Below are 12,373 nucleotides of genomic sequence, written 5' to 3'. Positions count from 1 at the left end.
AACTCAGGATCATCAACCAATAATCAGGAGATTTGAAAGCCAGGAAAGACTCACCCAAATTCGTCTGGACTCTCCAAGGAGGAGGACATGCACAAAAGGCCTCTCCTTGTACCAAGGCTCAGGTTCCACGTAGTGTTCAGGCGAAGGAGAGAAGCCTGCCCTGGGTCCCTTCATTGTCCGTCAAAACTGTCAATTGAAAAAAAAAATGCACAACCTAAAAGTTATGAATTTCATTTTATTGGGGGCATTTCTGAGGACTTAAGCCTGGGATACAGCCTCTCAGATAATTGAGGGACTATTCCAAAGAGGTAAGGGAGGAGCCAGGATGTATAGAAGTTTTTGCAAAACAAAAACAAAAACAAACCAGGTAGTTGAACATCAAAAGATGACTGCTAATTAAAGAAAGATCATACTTCTCAAGTTAATGAATTTACTGCTTTTATATGTATGGGAAGATGCAAGAGTCTGAGGCTTAATGAAATTACTCCTTTGATATGCACCTTAAATATCTAGGGCCAGTATCCTGTTTTTCTCCATCCTGGATCCCCTCAGGGTGCACAGTCAGGTGTGGGAGCAGCAGCCGATGGCGTGGTGGCCACAACACCCCTTATTTACTGATATGGCAGGAGACTTTCTTTGTCCACACCCTCACAGGGTTTATACTTGCATGAAAGATGCACGCAGTTTTGCAGTTACAATAAACCCTAGAAGGAGGGGGATTATAAACAAAGGGGGAATTTTAAAAAGTGTCTTACCATAGTCTGTGAGTAAGACAGAAAGAATAAACGTCAAAGAACTGGTAGAGAGATAACCACTTCTCTTATAAGAGAAGCAAGGAATAGCTTGGCTTGCAAGTGTGTTCTTACGTTAGGTGGCAAGAAGTTAAAGGAGGTCTCATGTGATGGATTCAGTTTCTTGGTGAAGTGGGAAGCAATCTTCTGATAATTCTGACAGGAATGTTCTGGAGTCAGAGGGTCGGAGAGTGGGGAGAATGTTTGTAATGGCCATGATTGGAGAGCCAGAGCTGAGCCGACCAGAGAATAATACAGAGGTTTCCCCTGCTTTTCCAAAAACCCCACTGTGGATGGAAACCACAGAGTTATAGAGGCCCCACTCCGTTCACTGAAGGGCTTTCCCACCAGCCTGGATTTAGGCAGAGAAAAGGCAGATGAGTTGGATCATTTGAAGCGTTCAACTGTGTTAAATTGTTAGTCAACAAGGAATCGAAACCATAGCTTTCTTCACTTCGTGATAACTTCTGAAAGAAACAGCCAAAGCCAAATTCCAAAGTGACTCCAAGAGAGACACCTCTAGTAAAAATCCCCCAGTGAGGGCCTCCTTCACATCTGAACGAATTCCTGCCACGCTGGCCTGATGTCCTCGCCATAAAGGCCGGCATTCTCCAGGCTCTGAATCCTACATTCTATCAAACGTTAACTAGGGGCGAAACAGAGTTAAGACTACGTGGGCAGAAAACCCTTTATAAACAGCTTTTATTGTACTCGATGCACTTGTCTTTGTCTGGAAGGAGACAGCTGAACCCTGAACATTTTAATTGGTGCTGATTCCTAATTTTTATACCTTGGAATAAAGGAATGAGAAATGTGTTAAATCATGCTGCTGCAGTGCACTGTTCAACATCTGTGTCATCCATGTCTTTACCTAAGGAGAATGGAATATAATGATGATCGTGATCATGAGAAATCTACCCACAGCAACATGAGTGGACCTAGACATTATCATACATTAAAGCGAAGTCAGAAAAAGACAAACACCATATGATATCACTTATATGTGGAATCTAAAATATGACAGAAATGAACATATCTACAAAACACAAACAGACTCACAGACAGAGAACAGACTTGTGGTTGCCAAAGGGGAGAGGGGGTGGGGGAGGGATGGATTGGGAGGTTGGGATTAGCAGATGCAAACTATTATATATAGAACGGATAAACAACAAGGTCCTACTGTATAGCACAGGGAACTGTATTCAATATCCTGTAATAAACCATAAGGGAAAAGAATATGAAAAAGAATGTATATATGTATAACTGTACTTTGTACAGCAGAAATTAACACAACGCTGTAAATCAACTATACTTCAATAAAATTAAAAAAAAATTCTAGCTGATCTTCCTGTGCTATGCAGCTGCTTCCCACTAGCTATCTATTTTACATTTGGTAGTGTATATATGTCCATGCCACTCTCTCACTTCGTCCCAGCTTACCCTTGCCCCTCCCCGTGTCCTGTGGGATAGGGAGGATGGGAAGGAGATGCAACAGGGAGGAGATATGGGGATATATGTATATGTATAGCTGATTCATTTTGTTATACAGCAGAAACTAACACACCATTGTAAACAATTTTACCCCAGTAAAGATGTTAAAAAAAATAAAAAATAAAAACACAAAACAAAAATCTATCCACAATCCCTTAAGGTCGACTGAGGTCAAACTATATATGATTATATTTGATTATGCATTTGAAAACCAGGCTGTATGATGTGTTGAATATATATGTGTGATTAGTACTCGTGCTTAGCTAATGTTTTATTATGTGGAAACCATGACACAAATGCTCATTTTGTTCATATTCAGTGTTATTTTCTCCCTGTACAAAACTTGTTTTAAAATTAACCACTTTAAAAGTTCTCATCTGGCCTGCGAATATTTATAATGCGCTTTGCCTATGAAGAGGGTCATTAGCATGTAAGCTTGGACAATGAACGATTTCCTGCAGAATTTTGATGAGCAAAATGACTAAACTTAATGAAGGCATTTTATGCTTGCAAACACTTTACTCCAAGCCTTCAAAATCATCAAGAAATGTACTTCATGAGACATGGTTCAGAAGAATCACAGAAATGAAGGGCTGGGTGAGACTTAATTGGTCTCTTTGCACCTGTACTTTCTCTAAATCAGTACAGAGCAGATTCATGAAGCACATTTATTTTTTAACCCGTTTATAGTTCCCATCAGTGCAATAAAGCGCTATAATAGACAACAGGGTCAGATTAGAGACCCTGAATGAAAAGGTCAGCCTTTCTTCTCACTAAGAGACAGACAATAAATAAGAAACAGATTATTTTTCTCTGTAATGGAAGGAAATATTCTGAGTCTTTAGATTTGTTTCAACTTTGCACTTTGTGGATGAGATGGGGCATGGATTGCCCATGACATACACAGAATTTTTAGTTAAGAAAATGTTCAAAAGTTACTACCTTCGCTAGAAATGGCAGGAGCAGGAGGGAGCAAAACATACAAATAAATGAATCCTCCAAACCTTAGCCCCCAACATTCTTATTGTTGTCATGAAATTGTGAGGACAAGCAGAGCATACCAGAGACATAAATGTCATTTCACCTTTAGCTACATGAACAAGTACTAAATCATAATAAAAATTCACACAGAGGGCTTCCCTGGTGGCGCAGTGGTTGGGAGTCCGCCTGCTGACGCAGCGGACGCGGTTTCGTGACCCGGTCCGGGAAGACCCCACATGACGCGGAGCGGCTGGGCCCGTGAGCCATGGCCGCTGAGCCTGCGCGTCCGGAGCCTGTGCTCCGCAACGGGAGAGGCCACAACAGGGAGAGGCCCGTGTACCGCAAAAAAAAAAAAAAAAAAAAAAATCACACAGAGACAAGGACAGGAAAAAGAGACCGACATCTCATATGGAATTTATGAGTTTGGAGGAGAGGATCAACCTGTATGGAAAAGTCCTTCTTTTTCTTCCCTGGTGCCTGCTTACTCCCCCCGCCCGGCTCGCGCCACTCCCCACAGCCAATGCGCTCAGAACACCCCATATATACAAAGTTTCTGTACTCCTAGGAATCCCCGTGTCCCCTGGCTTCGCTGCCCACAGTGGGCTATAAAGGAGGCACCAAGTAGGAGAGGCTCCTCCTTGCTCTTTAGATCTTGGCCTCAAAAGGTTTTATTTTCAATCATCTGAATTTCTGACCCTTACTCTCTTTCTTCCCATCTCACTTCTTCTAGAACCCTCACCACAGTAATTCTCTGACCCCATTTGGACCTTGAAAGCAAAGACCCTATCACTTTTCCTCTGTCCATCATTACTTACCCAGCTTAGAATCCATGAGCTATCTGCACAGTCTCTTCTCTGAAAATGCCTTCGGATCCCATGTGCCACTCCTCCTCAATTAGAATCACCTGGAAAAATCCACACACACCCCCCCCCCCTTAACTCTACTCTTCTGCACGTGCTTCCAAGAGCTGAACGTGGCTAGAGCCTGTAACTTCAATAATTGTTTTCACTTGGAAATAACGACCACAAAGCCCAATGGAGCTGCCTTAAGTCTTACCATATTTTCCTAATTAATTATCTCTCACTCTGAGAAAACACTAACTTCCAATTTCTAATCTAACTTCGAACCTAACTCCCAAGTTCTCATCTAACTTCTTGACATGCAAATGATTGCTTAAACATCATTTTATCAGAGGAGCCTTCCCTCATCACCTCGTGTAAAAGAGACTCTCCCCAATCACACTTTATTTCCTTACTTTGCTTAAATCATTTTTGTAACAGTTATAACAAACTACGTGACGTCATATACACACACACATGTATATGCACAAATATATACAGTATTTGCATATTGGCCTGCTGCTTCCACTAGATCATAAACTCCAGAGAGACAGGGACTTTCTCCCATTCACCCACATCTAACACAGGATTTCTCAACTTGAGCACTATTGATATCTTGTGCAAAATAATTTTTGTCATGGGGGTGGGTTGTCCTGTGCATTGTAGAATGTTGAGCAGCAACCCTGACCTGTACTCATTATATGCAGTGCCATCCACCCTAGTTATAACAATCAAAACTGTCTCCAGATGCTTCCAAATATCCCTGGGGTCCAAGAGGGGGCAAAAATCACCCCTGATTGAGAACCACTGCTCTAACACAACACCTAGCACACAGTGGGTGCTTAGCAAACATTTGATGAATGAATGAATCACCAAACCATAGGTCACAAAAAATCCCAAGAATTAATGTTATTGTCCGAACTTCCAGCAGAACTGTATTTGAGCCTTACCGGCAAAAGTGAACTTACCTTGTTTTAATGACATGGCGGTGGGGTTAAAATTGATTTTGTACCAAGGGTTCTCAGCCGTGACTGCATGTTATAATCATCTGGATGAAGGTTTTGAAAAACTACTGATGCCAGGCCCTTCTTCAGAACAATTAAATGAGAATCTCGGGGGATGGTGTCCAGCATAGAGACTTTTAAAAACCTCGTCCTGTGATCCTGATTTGCAGCCTGGGTTCAAATCCTGTTCTTTTCAACCCTCCGAAGATCAATTTCATAGCATAGCAATCCTCATAGGTAGGGCATTTCTCCTCATACATCTGCATTATTAATCAGCGTTTTTGGAATGGAAAAAAGCGTATGTCAGCATAGTAACTTCCTGGGCCATTTGTATCTTCTATTCCCTGCCCCATTGTTGATCCATGTTCATCCTAAGTAAGCCAATTTAAAAATTAATGTTCTCCAGGGCTTCCCTGGTGGCGCAGTGGTTGGGAGTCCGCCTGCCGATACAGGGGACATGGGTTTGTGCCCCGGTCCGGGAGGATCCCACATGCCGCGGAGCGGCTGGGCCCACGAGCCATGGCCGCTGAGCCTGTGCGTCCGGAGCCTGTGCTCCGCAACGGGAGAGGCCACAACAGTGAAAGGCCCACGTACTGCAAAAAAAAAATAATAATAATGTTCTCCAGATGTAGAAAACAGACTTATGGTTACCAGGGGGTAAGGGGGGGAGGGATAAATTGGAAGATCGGGACTGACATATACACACTACTATATATAAAATAGATACCTAATAAGGACCTACCGTATAGCACAGGGAACTCTACTCAGTACTCTGTAATGACCTATATGGGAAAAGAATCTAAAAAGGAGTGGACACATGTATATGTATAACTGATTCACTTTGCTGTACAGCAGAAACTAACACAACATTGGAAATCAACTATACTCTGATAAAAATTTTAAAAAATTAGTGTTCTATTCTTGATAATTAGTTCTGGTAATGAGAAAAATTGTATTACCTTGCAATTTTCTTTTATGATAATGGCTTATGCTATGGAAGAAAACTTATTCTGTCATATTGGGACCAGATATCACAAAGGCTTTAAAATACTATGATGTGAAAGTGTTCACTTATAGTGGCTTACATACTGGAAACAAAAGGATTATAGAAGCAGATATCCAAAACAGAACCTATAGGGAAGCAGGGTTAGTATTACAAATTGGAGAGTTCCATCTATTTACATAACATATGATGCTCTACTAGTGAGAACATTAATAACTATGATTTTAAGTGTCTTATCCAGTATACAGAGTTTTTCATTCCCAAAGTGGTAACCAGTGGCTTGAAAAATGAACTCTGGTTCTCAAAGATGAATAGCTCTGAAGTAAAATTAATATTTTCTAATCCTAGAAAAGGGTTCTTATGGGAGTATGTGTTTCTCCGATTTGAAATCGAAGGACCAAAAGCTACAAAATGGCATAATATCTATCACCATATTGCAATCATTGTTCATAAAAATAATGTTGATTAAATTCCCCATGCAAGATAATCTAGTTCTTATAAAGTTCTGTTTGTGTTTCAAAAGAATAAATATTCTGTGGTTGTTGCATTGCGTTCTACATGTCAATTAGATAAAATGTATTCATCATGTTGTTTAAATCTCCTATATTCTTTCTGATGTATATTTTTGGCAACTTGTTGTGTCACCTATTGAGGGAGCGGTATTAAAATCTCCATACGATTATGAATTTATCTATTTCATCTTTTAATTCTATTAATTTTTACTTGTGTTTTAAGGCAATTTGTTAAGTGCATACAAATGTAGGACGGTTATATCTACCTAGTGAATTGACTCTTTTATCATTGTGAAATGTGTCTTTTCCTCAAGAAATGCTTTTTGCCTTAGAGCCTCCTTTATCTGATATTAATTTATATATGCCACAAATATATTATTAATATATACTATATGTGTATATATATGATATTATTAATATATATATGGTAATGTTTCATGGTATATCTTTTCCATCATTTTACTTTCAACTTTTATGCATCCCTGATATTTTTTATGTGTCACTTTTAAACAGCATATAGATGGGTTATATTTTGTTTTGCCTCTGGTCTTTTAGATGAAACATATGATCTAGTTATATTTATCATAATTATGATATATTGAGGTTAAAATATATTATCTTATTACTTGGTACCTATTTGTCCCACCTCTACTTTGTTATGTTTTCCTCTCCTTTCTTGCCTTGTTTTTTTTTTTTTTTTTTTGCGGTACGCGGGCCTCTCACCGTTGTGGCCTCTCCCGTTGTAGAGCACAGGCTCCGGACGCGCAGGCTCAGCGGCCATGGCTCGCGGGCCCAGCCGCTCCGCGGCACGTGGGATCCTCCCGGACCGGGGCACGCACCCGCGTCCCCTGCATCGGCAGGCGGACTCTCAACCACTGCGCCAGCAGGGAAGCCCTCTTGCCTTGTTTTGAGGTGAGTGTTTTTATTACTCCATTTCCCCACTCTATTAGCTTAGTAGCTATACATTTCTTTTTAACTTTTCCTTTATTGCTTATCATATACAAAATGCATCCTTGACTTGTCAAAATACAACTGCTACTTTTACCCACTTCACTGACAATGAAGGGGTCTTTGAACACTTTAACTCAATTTTGTTTTTCCTCTCAACTGATATTGTTATCCTGTATTTTAATTTGACCTATCTGCTAAACTTCATAGGACATTATCATTATTGTTTTATAGAGTTGATAATCATTAAATTATCCCCAAATTTACTCCTTTACTCTTCATTTCTTTCTATTTTGCCCAGATTTCTATCCAGGATTATTTGTCTTTTGCCAAAATAATAGATTTTTTTTTTAAGAAGCATCACGTTTTATTTATTATTTTTAAATTTTTTTAAAGGGAACTTTATTTTTGGCTGCATTGCATCTTTGTTGCTGCACGCGGGCTTTCTCTAGTTGCAGCGAGCAGGGGCTACTCTTCGTTGCAGTGCGCATGCTTCTCATTGCGGTGGCTTCTCTTGTTGCGGAGCACGGGCTCTAGGCGCACGGGCTTCAGTAGTTGCGGCACGTGGGCTCAGTAGTTGTGGCTCGCAGGCTCTAGAGCGCAGGCTCAGTAGTTGTGGTGCACGGGGCTTAGTTGCTCCGCGGCATGTGGGATCTTCCCGGATCAGGGCTCGAACCCATGTCCCCTGCATTGGCAGGCGGATTCTTAACCACTGTGCCACCAGGGAAGCCCCAAAATAATAGATTTTTGTATTTTTGGAAGTGTACTTCTGCTGGTGACTAATTTTCTCAGTTATTTGCCTAATTTTTTATTACTTCATCTTCATTTTTGAAGGTTATTTGTGCTGGGTACACATTCTAAGTTCACAGAATTTTCTTCAGTATTTTGAAGGTGTCAAAATGCATTATCATTGAAGGCAAATGCATTGCCTTTGGTTTTCTATTGTTTCTGTGAGCAGTTAGATGTCAGTCTTCTTGTTTGACTTTTGTAGGTAATTTGTCTTCTTTGTTGGGAGGGGATGCTACTTCATAATTTTTCAGCTTCCTTTGCTTTCCAGTCATTATACCGTGATGTGCCAAAATACAGGTTTTATTTTATTCATTCCGCTTGGGGAATCTTAGGGATTCTTAGACCTGTGGCTTGAGGTCTGTGCTAGATATTCTCTGCGTCTCTACATCCATGCTTTGACCCCTCTGCCTTGAGAAGCTGACCTATATGGATTACAATAGCTCCCATGCCCTCTGGTTTCAAGTTGAGTGCAGCCAATGAGGAGCATTAGTAGGAGATCAGCGGGAGGGTGAAGGGATCAGGGTAATTATTCCTCTGGCTCCCTTTTCAGGAGGCACCCTGGGTTTGCTGTATCCCTTGACAAAAGATTACTGCTCCTCTCAAAGTGGCCTTCTCTACATGATTGTTTAAGCCTCTCTTTCCCCTTAAACTTTCGGGCCTGGAAGTGGTGACAGCTCCAGCACTGCTAGCCCCAGGTTCTTGTAATATCAATAGTCATTCACCTGCCCACACCTTTGTAATTTGTCCCTTTGTAAATGAGCCCACCTCAATTTATGCCATTTGGAGTGTGCCATCTTCTTCATCTTGGCAACCTGACTGATATAGTAACTAGTACCAAAAGTAGCCTGTGATGGTTAATCTTAGGTGTCACGTTTTCTGAGCCATGGTGCCCAGATATTTAGTCAAACATTATTTTGAATGTTTCTGTGAGGGTATTTTTGAATGAGATGTACATTTAACTCAGTGGACTTTGAGTAAAGCAGATTGACCTCCATAATGTGGGTGGGCCTCATCTAATCAGTTGAAGGACTGGCTAAAACAAAAGGCTGACCTCCCCCAAGTAAAAGAGAATTCTCTAGCAGACTGCATTCTGATTTCATCTGCAACATAGGCTCTCCTGGTTCTACAGAAGGCTGCCTTTGGACTTGAAATGCATCTCTTTCCTGAATCTTCAGGTTGCTGGCCTTCCCCATCAGATTCTGGGCTTACCAAGCCTCCACAATTGTGTAAGCCAATTTCTTAAGATAAATTCCTTTCTCTATATACACACATCCTGTTGGTTCTGTTTCTCTGGAGAGCCCTGACTAATACAGGGTATCAGGAATTAGATCCTCATGAGATAAATCCTTAAATGTTCATATTCTGAGGAAGTTCATGGATAATCTTCCTGCTGAGAATCACGAGGCATGAGTAATTCATGGCATGAGGTGACATCATGATTACTCACATTATCAGCAGAGGGTGAAATGCATGTGGAGGGCAAGGCATTGGGGGTCAAGCTGTAGCATAGTACAAAAGTACTAATAAAGATTGGAGAGTCACCTGGAATCTTATTGTAACTTTGGAAAGCACATATAGGGAAAACAGAAATTAAGAGTTATGAATATAAAATTTAAAACATGCACTAAACAATTAGAAGGGCTCCAGGGCAAGTTTGCCAGAGTCCCTCATTTCCCATAATTGTACAACATCACATTGATCCATGACATTGGTGACATTACAGTGGTAATCACTAGGTCCATATAAATGCAATAGATGTGCAGTTTAAAATGTGCTGCTTGGGCTTCCCTGGTGGCACAGTGATTAAGAATCAGCCTGCTAATGCAGGAGACACGGGTTCGAGCCCTGGTCCGGGAAGATCCCACATACCACGGAGCAACTAAGCCCGTGCACCACAGCTACTGAGCCTGCGCTCTAGAGCCCGTGCTCCGCAACAAGAGAAGCCTGCGCACCTCAGCAAAGAGTAGCCCCCGCTACTAGAGAAATCCTGCGCGCAGCAATGGAGACCCAACGCAGCCAAAAATAAATAAATAAATAAATATTTTAAAAAATGTGCGGCTTAACACATAGAGGTGACCCATCGACTACGGTATCATTCTAATGTGAGAACAAGTTGGTCATGCAACCACCTGAAACCAAAAACATTAGCCATAATTTGTGTCCTACATATAAGATGGTGGAGTTGGAAGAGGCTCAAGTAACATGAAATAGTTGTGATAGTCTCTGCCTCTGTAGCTGGTCAAGAGGATGAATGTTGAGGCCAAACGTGGTAGACTGTTATCAGGTTCCTGAACTATTCATTATGGATTCCCCTGTACCCACCTCCCCAACACACATCAGTGTAAATAAATCCTTACTGAATTATTATATTTTGAGTGTTCCTCTGCTTCCTCTAGAAGATCTGATTAATAAGTTCTTCGATCATTTTTGGAAGATTTTTCAGCTATTATTTCATCAAATATTGCTTCCGTCCATTCCCTCTCATCTCCTTTTGGAACCCCAATTATATGCGTTAAACATTCTCATGGTGTTCCTTTTGCCTCTATGATTTCTTACATATTTTATATTCATTTATGCCCCACTCCAAGTATTTTCTTGTGACCTGTTTTAAAAATTTCACTAATTAAATCTTCAGCTTTGTCTAAACTACTATAGAACCGATGCTTTAAGTTTTCAATCTTGGTTACTGTGTTTTGCACTTCTAGAAATTCCATTTGGACATTTTTCATACTTTCCAGTTCTTTGAGGAAATTCTTAATATTATCTCACATACATTAAGACACACATTTTAAAGCCTATTCTGATAATTCTACCATCTAGATCCCTTGTTGAGTTGTTCCCATTGTCTGTTGATTTAGGATAATGCTGTTTTGTCTCTGTATGTGCCTAGTTATATTTTATTGTGCATCCGATGATATACGTGAACAATTATGTATCTAATTTGAGGCCTAGGATGATGTTTTCTTCCTCCAGAAAGAACTTACATTTGCTTCTGGGAAGTTGGCTAGAGGCATTAGCAATGCCAGATCACCTTAATTCAATTTCAGGAATTGAAGTGACTTAAAACTGAGCTTCAGTGCCTGCAAGATCAAGTTTTATTGTTTGACACCTTTTCCTAGGGTGTAATCCTTGGATTCTTAACCCAAAATATGATTGTTACCAAAGATCTCCTCCTTGGCAGGGCATGGAACCTGATTATATTACCTCTTGGCTCATAAGCAAAAGGCTTTGCATCTTCTACTCCCACAGGGGGAAAATATTTGTCCCAAAAGCTCTGCTCGTGCTTCTAGGTTGCATGCTTCTCCAGGTCTTAGATGCATAATTCTTCCCCATATTATTAAAACTCCAATTCCTTTGAGCAAATGCTTATTATATTTTGCACAACTTTCCTAATTGGCAGTGAAAGGGTTAGTTCTAATTACTTAGACCACCATTACAGAAGCCCTTAAATATAATTTGAATGGTTTATAAAATGGGTCTAAATGTTTTATCAGTTACTTCTATGAAGAACACTTCTCAACAATAGAATCTATTAAGATTTGGAGGAAAAATAGTTATTAAAATCTCTCAAACAGAAATTGCATATAGCTATTTTAAGCATAAATCCAGATATAAAATAATATTCATGAAAGCAAGATTGAGGGTCTCATTAAAAGATTTGAAAGATTTCATTTGGAAGTTTTTACAAATTAAATTTTTAACACCTTTTTAATTTTATGTTTTCCTTACAATTATATAACTTAAAGAAAATATTTTTTAATCAAACAACATAAAGATACCCCAAAGCCCCTCTAGTTCACTCCAATGTTATCATGCAAATATTACTATCTTTTATATATGGACCACAGCATGAAAATAGTTGGTAAGGACTTTCCTACCAACAATTATGTCACATCCCTTTTTCCTTTCCAGTAGCACTCACTTTTCACCATTGAAGGTGAAAATACCAAACATGTGTTTTCCCATAGGTTTTGCCAAGGGAGGAATCACATGACTGAATGTTGGCAAATGGGAG

Source organism: Phocoena phocoena, chromosome X (genome assembly GCF_963924675.1).
Source record: "Phocoena phocoena chromosome X, mPhoPho1.1, whole genome shotgun sequence".
NCBI lineage: Eukaryota > Metazoa > Chordata > Mammalia > Artiodactyla > Phocoenidae > Phocoena > Phocoena phocoena.
The sequence above is the reverse complement of the archived record's forward strand: the minus strand, read 5'-3'. Positions refer to the sequence as shown.